The sequence below is a fragment of the Octopus bimaculoides genome, chromosome 4, assembly GCF_046866305.1.
Source record: "Octopus bimaculoides isolate indiv1 chromosome 4, ASM4686630v1, whole genome shotgun sequence".
NCBI classification, from domain to species: domain Eukaryota; kingdom Metazoa; phylum Mollusca; class Cephalopoda; order Octopoda; family Octopodidae; genus Octopus; species Octopus bimaculoides.
Genome location: NC_142931.1, coordinates 78,181,496 through 78,195,226, shown reverse-complemented (window position 1 = coordinate 78,195,226; position 13,731 = coordinate 78,181,496). Strand labels below are relative to the sequence as shown.

Below are 13,731 nucleotides of genomic sequence, written 5' to 3'. Positions count from 1 at the left end.
ACGGAAGAATCAGAGTGGGTGAGTGAAGGGAACAAGAGTACAACAGAAGAAACAACAATTAGGGAGAGTGGTGGATGAGGAAATAAATAGAGAAAGATAGTAAAAATATGGAACAATAGTAGAGAAACTAGTAGCATTTACATGTTTACTGGAGAGAGAGATCAAGTGATGAATAGTAATAAAGATGGGCAATAGTAAGAGAGTGATGTATGTCAGTATTGAGAGGCCTGGCAGAGAGGAAGTCATGGTTGTCAGAAGAGAAAGGGTGATAGTAGACTGTATTGAATATAAATAGATCTGACACAATCTCTGAGTATATATATATATATATATATATATATATATATATATATATAAAGTATCTTGATGAGAGAGAGATAATGGTAGCTGAAATATTGAATATGGTTGGGTCCACTGCCATGCCATATTATACAAGTGGTGGTATAGTGTATAAGAGAAATCAACTGCCATCACTAGGTAGTTAGCCAAAATAGTGCATTGAATACAAGAGGTAAATGATAAGCATACAAGTGAAAAAAAATGAGAGGGTATCAAAAGAAGTGTACATCACACCAAAACATAAAAGATATATAATGGGCAAGAGAACCAAATACACCTATATATCCTATTGCCAACCTACAGCATTACCACCATATTAACAATTGTTTAACTATACTTGCACAGGTGAGTAGATCTTCAGCACTGCACTTCATGTTACAAATAATTGCAGTCATCTGTCATCTCTGAACCATGCAGGCCGAAACGACTGGGAGGTGGACGTGCTAGCCCAACATGAACACCGACACCTGCCTCATGGCTCCCGCACTGACCTGTTTGACGACGCACAGGCGTGAAACCAGACAGGCAAAGACAGCACAGGGTGGCCAATGTGGCGGCAATGCACGCAGAGCTTCGCGGCCCCACCGCACATGCACTGGCAAATAGGGCCGAACAGACAACTCAAGCAGACGCACACGAGGCACCGTCGCCCCGAACGTACTGGAGCATGTTTTTGAGTGCTTAATGAGGGCGAGTTCAGAATCTTTCATGATCAACCTGTGTTCAAAAGTTTGTCATAAGTGACACAAAGTGTGGTTGCTAGCCCTGTTGAAGCCATACATTACTTCTTTCATTCTCAGTTAGCTGCTCAACAAACTGATCAATTATCTCACAATAATGTTCCAAATTCAAGGTTTCTTGGGAAAAAAAAGAGAAAAAAATCGGTCCTCCTATTCTTCACCTGCTGATAGCCATCCATACACCAATCTTCACTGCATGTAAGGGTGATTCAACAAATTCGTGAGGATTGAGAGCACTCCAGATGCGAGTATTTTGCGAATTTAGGTATACCAATAGGTGAATCCAAGCCTTGTCACTGAAGAAGGTTGTCATCCATGTTTTCTTGAAACCATTTGCAGTAATCCAATCTTTTGGTAAAATCAGCAAGAACAAGTTCATGTAAAGAAGACACGTGGTATGGGTACAATTTCAGCAATTTGCAAAGAGCAATATGGCAGCTACCAACAGATAATCCAGTTTCATGAGACAAACGTTGCATAGATTTTCTGGGAGTGCAAAGAATTCATTGACGGATATCTTCCACAACATCATCAGAAAGGCGGGTACATAGATGAACGTGTTTCTTGTTTTCAACTGAACCCGTCTTCCTAAACTCTTTAATAAGAACATTAATCGCCTGCTTTGTTGGCGGAGGAATATTTGGATATTCGCTCTTAAAATCAGTAACTGATAAATTGTCAAAGGAGTAAATCCATCACCTACTGATAAAAAGGCCTGATCTGAAATAAGATTCCACAATAAATGAACGCTGCTGCACTGATAACACCATTATGACTCCAGAAGAAATCTTGAGGGAATGTAGTGAGTAGGTGCAGGTAGAGGGAGGAGGTGTATTTATAATAATTATACAGAAATTATATACATGCATTTATGTACATATACAAGCACATAATCATGTAAACATAAATACATCATCTGCATCTCTGCCAAAATGTTATCTTTAAGACAATGAGATCATCATCATCATTTAGTGTCAATTTTCCATGCAAGCATGGATTAAGAGGCTTGACTGGAACTGGTAAGCCAGAGAGCTGTACCAGGTTCCAGTCTGATTTCGGCTTGGTTTCTATACTGGACACCCTTCCTAATGCCAGCCACTCCAAGAATGTAGTGGGTCCCTTTTACAGGTCATCAACACTAGCTACAACTACGGTTTCACTTCTTAAGCTCAGCAAATTGCCAAAGATCTCGATCACTTATCATTGCCTCCATGAGACCTAACATTTGAATATCATACTTCACCACCTCATCCCATTCTTCCTAGGTTCCGACCACAGTTAGAGATCAGCACTTCTTTACACAACTGTGCTCATCCTTGCTCATACACATCACATGACTATACCAGCATGGTTATCTCTTTTGCACAACACATCTGCTTCTTATGCATGCTTTGCTGCCATATAGCATGGCCGTTCACACACAGGCATCATACACCCTGCCTACTACTTACACATCATATTATTCATATATATATATATATATATATATATATATATATGTGGCTGTGTGGTAAGTAGCTTGCTTACCAACCACATGGTTCCGGGTTCAGTCCCACTGCGTGGCACCTTGGGCAAGTGTCTTCTACTATAGCCTTGGGCCGACCAAAGCCTTGTGAGTGGATTTGGTAGACAGAAACAGAAAGAAGCCCATCGTATATATGTATATATATATATATATATATATATGTGTGTGTGTGTGTGTATGTGTGTCTATATGTTTGTGTGTCTGTCTTTGTCCCCCCAGCATCGCTTGACAACCGATGGTGGTGTGTTTACGTCCCCGTATATATGCTGTTCAGCAAAAGAGACCGATAGAATAAGTACCAGGCTTCCAAAGAATAAATCCTGGGGTCGATTTGCTTGACTAAAAAAGGCGGTGCTCCAGCATGGCCACAGTCAAATGACTGAAACAAGTAAAAGAGTAATATATATATTTCATAGTTTCAAAACCACTGTAATCACAGGTCTTTGTTTCTATCATATAAACATCCTTGAATTTTTATGAAATTTTCAGCAATTACAAAAAATATTTCTTCAGACTTTTATTTTTGACTCCCCATTACTGTGTATGTAACTAACTGTTTGTAGACATATGAAAATACATAGACACACATGTATATCTATAAACTATGGTATATGTGTATATATGAACATACACAAACACGCTGAAACAAAAGAGTAAAAGAGAGTACATAAATACATATAATATATACATATACACAAACATAGACCTATATTTGTGATGTATATATATTCCTATATGTAATTATGGTTGTATGATGTATACACTGTAACTTTTAATGGCATATTTTCATAGAAAAATTTTTGGATTTGCTTTGAACATCAAACCTAAATCTGAATAAAAAAAAATTCTTTTTTTGGAAAATTCTCTGCTAAGATTTTTGTCAAAAGGTTACAAAAAAATAATTTTATAATTATTGAATATATACAACTTCAGTTATTTAGTACAGGTATTTTGCTCTTAAATTTAAAAAAAAAAAAGATCTTTTATAAAGAGAAATAAAAAAATCCAGACTTGTCTAAAAAAAATGTATAATAAACAGATACAGAGATGGAGTGAGCCCGATCTTCTACAGTTGATTGTACACTTCAAAACAGATGAGAAGAAATTGCAAAACATTTTTGTCAGCATCATAAAATCCTATGTTCAAAATACATAATTTAGGAGAGAAAAAAAGCTGGTTTTTGCACTTTAAAATAAAAAGGTGGTGTGAGATAGGATATTAGAATTCAAAAAGAAAAAAGTTTCAAAATTTTTTTCTTTTCCCTCCGAAATGAAAAAAAAAAAAAAAATTATAATGGGAGTTGCTTAGGAAACTGATTTTATATACCCCAACTAAATTCACATTCAGGGTGTGTAATTTGTTTAATACCATGCATTGTTCATCACTGTTGGCTTAATCCAAATTGTTTGAATATATAATAATAGTTTTGCTACAGCCACTGATTTCTAAAATCATGAAGTCAGATATTTTTTTTAACAGTGTCTAGAAATTTTATCTAAGACTGCATGAATTTTTTCAGGTGTTTTAATTTTATCAGATCTTTCTAGTAGATATATCTTCTCTGAATATGTAATGATTTTATTAAGTTCTATGGAGAGAAATATGCTGGAAAAATCATGAGATGCTTTATACTCCACTTGGATTTTTTTAGATACATAGGTAAGCACATACATACATACATAGGCAACATATACAATTGACAGAGTACAATGCTAGAAACATTGGAAAAGACAAAAAAACTAGAGTTAACCATTGTAAGTGTCTACAGGTCATCATCATCATTCTACATGCCACTTTCTACATTGGCATGGATTGAACAGTTTGACAGGATCCAACAGGTCAGAGGACCACATAAGTTTTGGCATGGCTATTATGACTGGATGCCTTTGCTAATAATGCTAACCACTTTACATAGCACTGGATGCAATCTTTTATAGCACCAGCACAATACAAGTTGCCTTACCATCAGTTAGACTACAGAACTCTCTTAAGCTTTGTACTGTCACTGCTTCATTTGATTTACTAACTACTCACAGATAATATGGCACTTGCACTGGACCTTTCAAGGCAAAAGAGAGCCTCATGATGGATAGCATAAATTTATTGCTTTTTAGAAGATTGTCTTTAATCCTGTTTCAGTCATTAGGCTGCAGCCATGCTGGGGCACTGCTTTGAAGAGTTTCATCATCATCATCATCATCATCATCGTTTAACGTCCGCCTTCCATGCTAGCATGGGTTGGACGATTTGACTGAGGACTGGTGAAACCGGATGGCAACACCAGGCTCCAATCTAATTTGGCAGAGTTTCTACAGCTGGATGCCCTTCCTAACGCCAACCACTCCGAGAGTGTAGTGGGTGCTTTTACGTGTCACCCGCACGAAAACGGCCACGAAAACACCCTACAAAGGCCAGTCAGGCGGTATATATATATATATATATATATATATATATGTCTGTACAGCCAAATAAATTGACTCTAGTACTAATTTAAGTCTGGTACTTATTTTCTGCTGTTTTACTTTGCTGAACAGCAAAGCAAAGTGGATATAAACTAACAGCAGTTGCTAAGCAATGGTGATGGTTGGGATAAACACATTCTTTAACTTTATTCTCTTACACGTTTCAATCATTTGACTGCGGCCATGCTGAAACATCATCTTAAAGGGATTTGGCTGAAGAAATTGACTCCAGGACTTTGTAAGCCTAGTTCTTATTTTATCAGCCTCTTTTGCCGAACTACTAAGTTATGGGGGATATAAAAACACCACTAGCCCAAGGTGCCACGCAGTGGGATTGAACCCCGAACCTTGTGGTTAGGAAGCAAGCTTCTTACCACACATGGGCTTCTACACAATTCTGATCTGCCACAGTCCCTCACAAGGCACTGGTCAGCCCAGGGCTCTAGTAGCAGACATTTGCCAAAAATGTTTGTGCAGTGGGAATGCACATAGATGCAAAGTGTGTGGCTTAACAACACAACCATGCTTACGACTATGGTAGTAAAGAGAAAACCAGAAGGAATACTGATAGGAGTAATGAAGGAAAGAAGGCAGAGGAAGAAAAAAAAAGAAACAAACTCTTTTTAAAAGAAATTCTTTTCCAATTTATTTTCCTGAATTACAAGATAAATGTACAGGAAAAACTAAAACCCATAAATAGAAAAAAATAATGCTCAGTAAAAATGCTAACAATGAATGGACAGATATTCAACATAAGCACACCAATTATCCAGCTGTAATTCTTTTTACATTTTTCTCAACAATTTCTTTGGTTTTCTAAGTTTTCAACATGAAAGACTATGATTCTGAAAAAAAAAAATTTTTTTTGTAATTTGTATTTTTGCTCCCCACTTAATTTTTGAATCTTTTCTTCAAATTTTCTTTTTCTATTTCCAATAGAAAAAAAAAAAAAAGTACACACCAAAGATCACCACAATTCTGCAATAAGAAGGGTTTTCTACCCTCAAAAATTCAGAGACAAAGTGCAAATGAGGATGCTAACTACACACTCCTAAGTTGGGCAAAGGTTTTTCAAAGGAAAAACAGTTGGCAACATTGCAAAACAGATTTGGTGATTGTCTTTCATGACAACACTGAGAAAAGAGGATTCTTTTAGTAAGTACCAAACTGAACTTCTGAGATATTGGAAGCCACTATCATTTTTCTTTTACTTGTTTCAGTCATTGGACTGTGGCCAAGCCGGGGCACTGTTTGGTCAAACAAATAAACACCAATTCATATTTATTTTTTAGGCCTAGTACTTGTTCTATTTGGTCTCTTTCATTGGACCACTAACTTCTGAGGACGTAAACAAACTAATACTAGTTGTCAAATAGTGGCGAGGCACAAGAGCATATTTATGGCAGGCTTCTACACAGTTTCTATTTACTAAATCACATTGGTTAGCCCAAGGATATAGTTGAAGATACTTGCCCATGATAATGTGAAGTGGGACTAAACCTGAAGCAAGGTTGCAAAGTGAGCTTCGTTTTGGGTGTATATCAAAAGATGGATTAAATACGTGACTCAAGCAGTGAGATGAGATGATCCATGTACAAGTGATGTATAGAGTCACATAGCATGTCCAGCAAAATGTGACAAAATGATGTCAAATTTTTTTTTTTTTTAAATATTATTTGGTTCTGGTTGCACACAAACATGGAAAAGAAAAGAAAAAAAAGAAAACCAAAAACAAAAGAAAAAATGAGGAATGGCAAAAATATTTTTAATTAAATTTTTTTAAATTCCTAGGATTGTAATCCATGTTGAAAACACAGTTAAAAAAAAAAATTCATAAAACTATTACAGCGGGTTAAATGGCATACTGAATCCGAAACAATGCCGCTGAATGTTATTATATACATATTCTTAGATTCAGATCCAGAAGTCGACAACTACCGGAAACAGCCGAACATGGTCAACATTCACATACGAAGCAAAGCGGGAAGATTTCATATGAAATAGCACTCCAGACATCATAAGTAATCATTTTTAACGTTGGAAAGCTTTTACAACTTTATGGAGAAGGGAGAAAGTACATGACTGGCTCTCTATTTCAATGACCCCATTTTGCAATGAAACAAAACAAAAACAAACGTATGGTCGGAGGTTATAGCGCAGCATAATGAAGATGTAGAAAAAAAGTAAAAAGCCCAAGTAAAAGTTAAAAAAACATCCGATAAACAGATAAAAAAGAGCGGGAGTGGAGTTAATTGGTGTAGAGAGAGAGATAGAGAAAGAGTGAGACAGCATTAAATATGTTACTTACTTCCTGTTGGAACGAATTGTTTACAAGTCGCCAATGACAATGTTATTGACGCAGACAATGAAGCAGACGACAGATAGTATTTTCCTACTTTAACTTCATCGCTAAATGTTTACAAAATTTGTTTTCCTTAAAGATAAATTAACGTCTACGAGTCACGGTAAGGTAAAATGTCTGACCGGAAGAAGAATTATTGCGCATGTGCGAAATGGAAACGAGGTTGCAACTCGATTTCGTTGACATACAGGAGAAATATTATAATAATGATTGTTTATATATTTTCTAAGCAGAAATAAGATATAAACTAATAACTAAAGTCACAGATAAACTACCGGAAGTATTTATTCAAAAGGAAAATGAGGCTCAATGTAGAAAAAGCAAACCTCTTGAGAAAATGAGAGTATAAATATCGACCTATTTTTCTTAAACCAACAACAGCCTCTGCCTGATTGAGAAGTCGTTAGTTTCCCTGTCTTCTACTGTATTTCTACGCTGTAACCTACCCTTTCACCAAGATCAGGACTCTTAACTGGATACGACACAAATGAATAAAACATACGACACACACAACCAAGACACGTCACTCAAAATGTCAATGTATATATTTTCGAAAGGAACATCAAAAATGAAATGCCTCTAAGCATCACATGGTTTCAGCGTTTTTATTTAGTATATTTGTAAGAAATTAAATATGAATTAATTTCATAATTTATATTTCATTACAGAATATCTCCATCTAAATTTGATTGGACCTTTATTGGAAACACATCTCGTGTTTCAAAGAGCCTTTGAGTAATAATTCATTAGGGAGCATGGCAAACTTCAAGCATGAACCAAGAAGGAACATCTACATAGTCTTTTGACCTGTCAAATACAGGAGCCAATTCCCTCTCAAATCACACCCTAGCATTTGAAAAGAAAAAAAAAATGCATATAAGAAAAATGTACAATGGAAATGGAACAGTTATGTCTTATCATGGCTCTGCTGGATCACCATCTTCAGAATAAACAGTAAAAACCAAGAGCTAGACTTCACAATAAAACATTCATGACCATTACTACCAAGCATTGTACAACTTACCAAAACGAGAGGTTATGAAAGCATCAAAGAAATGCAAATATTCAGACATTTATTGATGTTCAGTATTTTTACGCAATGACTGTTTATTTACTTAATCTTGCTAACATCAAGCAACATGAAATAAGAAATTGAAAATACAAACAAGTTTAGTCATCTGAATTAGAAGCTAAACTCCAATTTTGGGGTATAAATGTAAGAATAGAATTCATAAAAGATGATAGATTGATCTTTACACTAACTTAAATGCTGGTAATACAAAACCTTGCAAATCACAAGAAAATAAAGTGCTGCCTGCTACTATTACTTTCATTTAAATGTACTGTGATCAATGAATGACTTTGAGGGCCATCTGAAGAAACTGTAAGAATAAAGCAATAGAAAGCTTCTCAATATAAAATTGGTACTGGAGACAAGATTATTGCTGCATGATTTCAAGCTCAATCTCACAGCACAGCATCTTGGGCAAATGCCAGCTTTAGACTGGCCAATGCTTTATAAGAGGAATTCAGCAGATGAAAACAGTAGAGAAGTCTGTCATACATACATGTACACTAGGTATTTGTGAACACAAGTTTTAGATAACAATGTTATGTGACATATGCTGAAACTTTAACTTTCTTATTTCTCTTTCAGACACATCAACAGCAAGACTATAACACATTCCAGTCTGAAACAGGAAATGAAAAGGCATGTTGTGCTTGTAGTTCTTGCCGCTAACCACAGTGCCTGGAGGTCATAAGCTTCTTGAACATAGATGTGTCTTTCATATACAAGATCTGGAAAAAGTTGGAGTTCTCTGGTAAGGATGTGTCATCTGTGGCCAAGAGGAAAATGCATATTCTGCTGCAGGACATCATCTATGACATCAACTATGACATCAACAACAGCAAGCCAAATTTGGTGAGGACCACAGTCAAGGAGCTCACTATCAGTTTGGTGCACAAAGATATCAGGCATAAGTCCAGTATAATGAGGAAGGGCAGGTCATGTCTAGTAAGACCAAAGAGAACAATGTGATCCAGTGAAACTGCTTGTGAATAAGCTTAAGCACTTCAAGAATCCCATTATGTTACGGTTTCTTTACTGATGAAAAGGATTTTGATGAGGACCAAAAGGTGAACAAGAATGACAACCAAAAGAATAGGTCTAGGAATGGTTGCATATTTCCCAGCAAAACTCGTTTCCTCTCACATGATCTTTGCAACTCTGGATTGGCTGGTCAAGAATTTTTATGATCATGTGATTCTAAACACGTACTATAATAGTTCAATACATGTCTTCAACTGCTAATTAGATCACCTACTTTATGTCACTTCTAGGTTTTTTGGCTAAGATTAAAGTTTTGTATTTAAGAGATGAGGAATTATGTACATTATTAACATTAGACAGATATTTGTACTCATCTTGTTAGTTGTTAAACATGTTTCGGCTGATATACCCTCCAGCCTTCATCAGTTGTCTTGAGGAAATTTTGAACCTAGGTTCTCATTCCTAAGGTATTTTTCGATGTTATTATTATTATTATTATTATTCAGATCACTGCCCAGAATCTTGGGGTTAGTAGCCTGTGCTCTTAACTACTACACCATATGTCTGTGGGTATATGGCATAGTGGTTAAGTGCGTGGGCTACTAACCCCAAAAAATACCTTAGGAATGAGAACCCAGGTTCGAAATTTCCCCAAGACACCTGGTGAAGGCTGGAGGGTATATCAACTGAAATGTTGTGTTAACAACAAACGAGATGAGGACAAAAATCCGTTAAATTTAAATAATGTAAGATTAAAGTGTTTGAACAAGTATATTGCAAAAATCATGAACTCCTTTGGACAGATTTCTAAACATTTGAATGAATCTGTTTCACATGTTTTCTAACTGATAACTGCTCCTATTTAAGTGCCTCGTACAAGGTTTAATTCTTCTGTCAGCTTGACTGTGGCTCTTTTGTGTGTCCATAGTTGATATTTGATGCATCTTAAAGAATTCATATCTATTCCTCTACATAGTGTGCTTGGCCACTTCCCCAAAACAATAGAGTTCTGTCTTTTATGTTTATGAGAAATTTTGTCTTTGCTAAATTTACTTTAAAGCTTCTGAATTCTAGATTTTGCTTTCAGGTGTAGAATTTTTTTCTCACCATCATCATCTTATAAGAGCTAATACATCAGCACACTAGAATTCCCACAGGAAACCATTCATCAACTCAGCAGAGAGTTGATAATTGAGTTCTGATGGACATCAATCTGTTAACTTCTGCACTGAACATTTAGTTAATTGACACTTTGCTAACAGTATCACTCTACATGCTTTACATAGCCTTCACAAACCATTTAGCTATCACAAGTTTTTTAGTGACCACCAGAGTACAGAGTCATTGATATCTTGTCCTGGAACAAAACCACACTGCATCTCATCTAGGCTAATTTTCTTTTTAATCAGGAGCACTTCCATTAATTTCATAACTTTTCTATAGTTTCTTCTTTCTAATGCTTTACTCTTGTAGCAATTCATGATACATAGGTTCTGATATTTTCTTGGAATGCTTGAATGACAAACATATAATTCACTTGAAGCCAAATGGTTTCACCATCTCACTATCTCCATATCTTTGCCTGTCAAAGCACTGCTTGGTATTCTGTTTATACTGGACATAAATGACATGACTACTCCATAAGTGGTGTAAAGCCATTTGGCCCCCTGCCCAGCAATCTCCCAGATGTAGTAACCTTGAGGGTTCAGATCAGGAGAACTATTATATGTGAAGAAATGAAGCAAGTAAGCAGTGAGGGATGTGTAATGTTTACACGCACTAACTATGGAGCATAAATGAGATGAAAGAAAAACTGAAAATAAAAGGCATTGGATGGAAGACTGCTCTAGTATGAGCATTTGATGTTTATGTCAGCTGTGTAAAGAAATGTCAAGCTCTCCAAGTGGGTGGAACCAGTTGAAGGGGTTCTAGTTGTTTTCTGAACTATTTCTACCTGTTTTTTGTTCTGGCTGTTATGTTTTCAGTACGCTGTCCTCAACTGCTTATTAGATACTGAAAGAAGTGATGAAAACTTATCTTAAGAAGCTGTGTCTTACAAAGGAGGTGATAAATGTCTGTGATAGATGACACATTGTACAAGAGAAGACCTATTCAATTGAGATCACTATTATTTTACATGTACTTTTCACACTAGGATAAGTCAGTTCTTCTTTGGAGTCCTTGCCTTCCTCGCAAGATCAAAGGACATTTCATCCATATGTTTTATTTTGGCAAGGTTTTTATAGCTGGATGCTGTCCCTAAAACCAACTACTTTACAGAGTGTACTGGGTACATTTCATCATGGCACCGGCAATAGAGATATTATGTCTTCAACAAGACAAAAGTAAAGTGTTCTCACACCTACAATGCCTCCACTAGTTTGCCAAGTACTTAATATATTGAGCACATTTTATCATGGCACTAGCACTACTAACATTGCTTTGTACTTTACAAGACAAAAAGGGATCCTTAATGATAGATGTTGTCTCTATTCCTTTAGGGTGTTGCCAATAGAATGGATAGAAAAGAGTGATTGCAGAAGATGAACTAGGGTGAGAAAGAATGAAGGAAACAATGTAATTTGGGTGATACCATGAAAGAGGAGAGAGAAAAGGGAGAGACAGTGTTAGTGAACTAATAATGAGATTTAGTAAAAGCAGAGTAGTTGTAATGGCATAGGGTAATGGAACAGAGACACTAATAGCAGCTGTTTCTGACAATAGAGAGTGATAGAAATGATATCAAGAGAGTGTGATTGATGTAAATAATAAGTGACCAGAGGACGAGAAGCAGTTAGTAGTATAGAAGTGGTAAAGTTAGTTGCTTAGAAAGAGCATGAGTAGTGGATGGCAAAGGTGGTGATAGAGAGTGTTGGACGTCAATAAAAGAATTACCTGAAGGAGAGGAAGTGACCACAAGCAGCACAAGATGGTAAAAGGAGAAGTGTATGAAAGACCAAATGATCTGGTGCGAATCTACACAAGCAAAAATGAATGCATGTTTAATGCACTTTGCAATTTGCATGTTGAAGAATTCAAAGAGTAGCATACTTGTATAAAATCATGTTTGAAACTGCAAAAACCTTTTATGGAAACTTTCCTTGTGTTGCAGCAACCCTACAGGGAGGATTGTCTGAATTCTAAACAATGCCATAAGTGGGTTTCAAATCAAGAACATCCATTAGAAATGGTTAGAAATCTAGATGATATTTCTTCCAAAACAAAATATGATGATCACATTACCAAAGAACAAGCAAATCTGTGAAAACTCTTTCCTGACACCCCATTAAGTTTCCCAAATAACAATGCAAATGTAATCATTTGTATCATAAATTTAAAAGAAAAATTGAAAATACTGCATGTTCCAAAAAAATTTGAGCCACATCAGCTGATAGAAAAAACAAAAAAATAGAAGAATGGGGATACAATCAGGAGCTTTTTAATTAATTAAATGCTGATGCAAACTTTCTGAAGAGTGTTTTTAACAAGTGACAAAATGTGAATGCATAGCTACAATGTTGAAACAAATATTGTCACAATGGTATGGACCATCATGTCTCTGACTAAAACAAAGAACATCATTGGTCATATTTTCCTGGACTACATGGTTGGCTGACTATGAGTGATCAACACATGACTTTCTTAGAACCAAAAACTTTAAGATTTGATAGTCTTTTTTCTAGTGGAAGGGAGTTGTTCATTGTGTGTTTGGTCAGATAATCAATAATTCCAATGGTCTGAGGCAATAGGCAAACAGAGTGCTCCCCCACCACAACTGCTCAAGCATCACTACCTGTCATAGAATTTTTGGTAAAGCTCATGATTACTCTCGCCCTCCAGCAAGAAGATTTACTCTTCAGATAAAGTCCCTTTTCCCAGTTTTATTTCCAAAGTTGAAGTCCTTCATAAAAGGTAGCAATTCTTCTTTTGTCACTTGTTGAGTCTAGAAGGAAAAGCAGAGCCCATGACTTTTGAGGCCCTCTGAGACTAGTGAAATTGATGTCCTTAATGTTCAGGTTAAACTGTTGCAGGGCAATACCTACCAAAAAACTATGAGCATGTAGAAGATTCCAGAAGGCTTATGTTCTGAGGTTGAAGGATTGTGATCAGTGATTAATGTGAGAAAAAGGCTGGTTAGATGTACAAAGGGTGCCAAGAGGCGGGGAGACAAGTGGGACAGTGGTACCTGAGTAGCAGAGGTAAGATTCCGGCCAGCTCTGAAGAACAGAGACCATTATAGTTGTGAGAG

The 13,731-nt window shown here is 36.2% G+C and overlaps 1 protein-coding gene and 1 long non-coding RNA gene across 4 annotated transcripts in view; one reads left to right on the top strand and one right to left on the bottom strand.

Moving 5' to 3' along the window:
- Positions 1 to 13,731, bottom strand: part of LOC106876165 (uncharacterized) — a 69,348-nt gene that overhangs the window by 37,438 nt on the left and 18,179 nt on the right. The window contains exon 1 of one of the 3 annotated variants that reach the window (XM_014924595.3): positions 7,376 to 7,625. The exons of the other annotated variants lie outside the window; for them this stretch is intronic. The gene's annotated coding sequence lies outside the window, so the exon portion shown is untranslated. Of the gene's footprint in view, positions 1 to 7,375; positions 7,626 to 13,731 lie in introns of those variants that run through there. 3 annotated transcript variants of the gene reach the window in all.
- LOC149136096 (uncharacterized) lies at positions 8,067 to 9,861 on the top strand. Its single transcript, XR_016241540.1, has 2 exons — positions 8,067 to 9,008; positions 9,087 to 9,861. It is a non-coding gene; the product is annotated as an uncharacterized LOC149136096 (long non-coding RNA).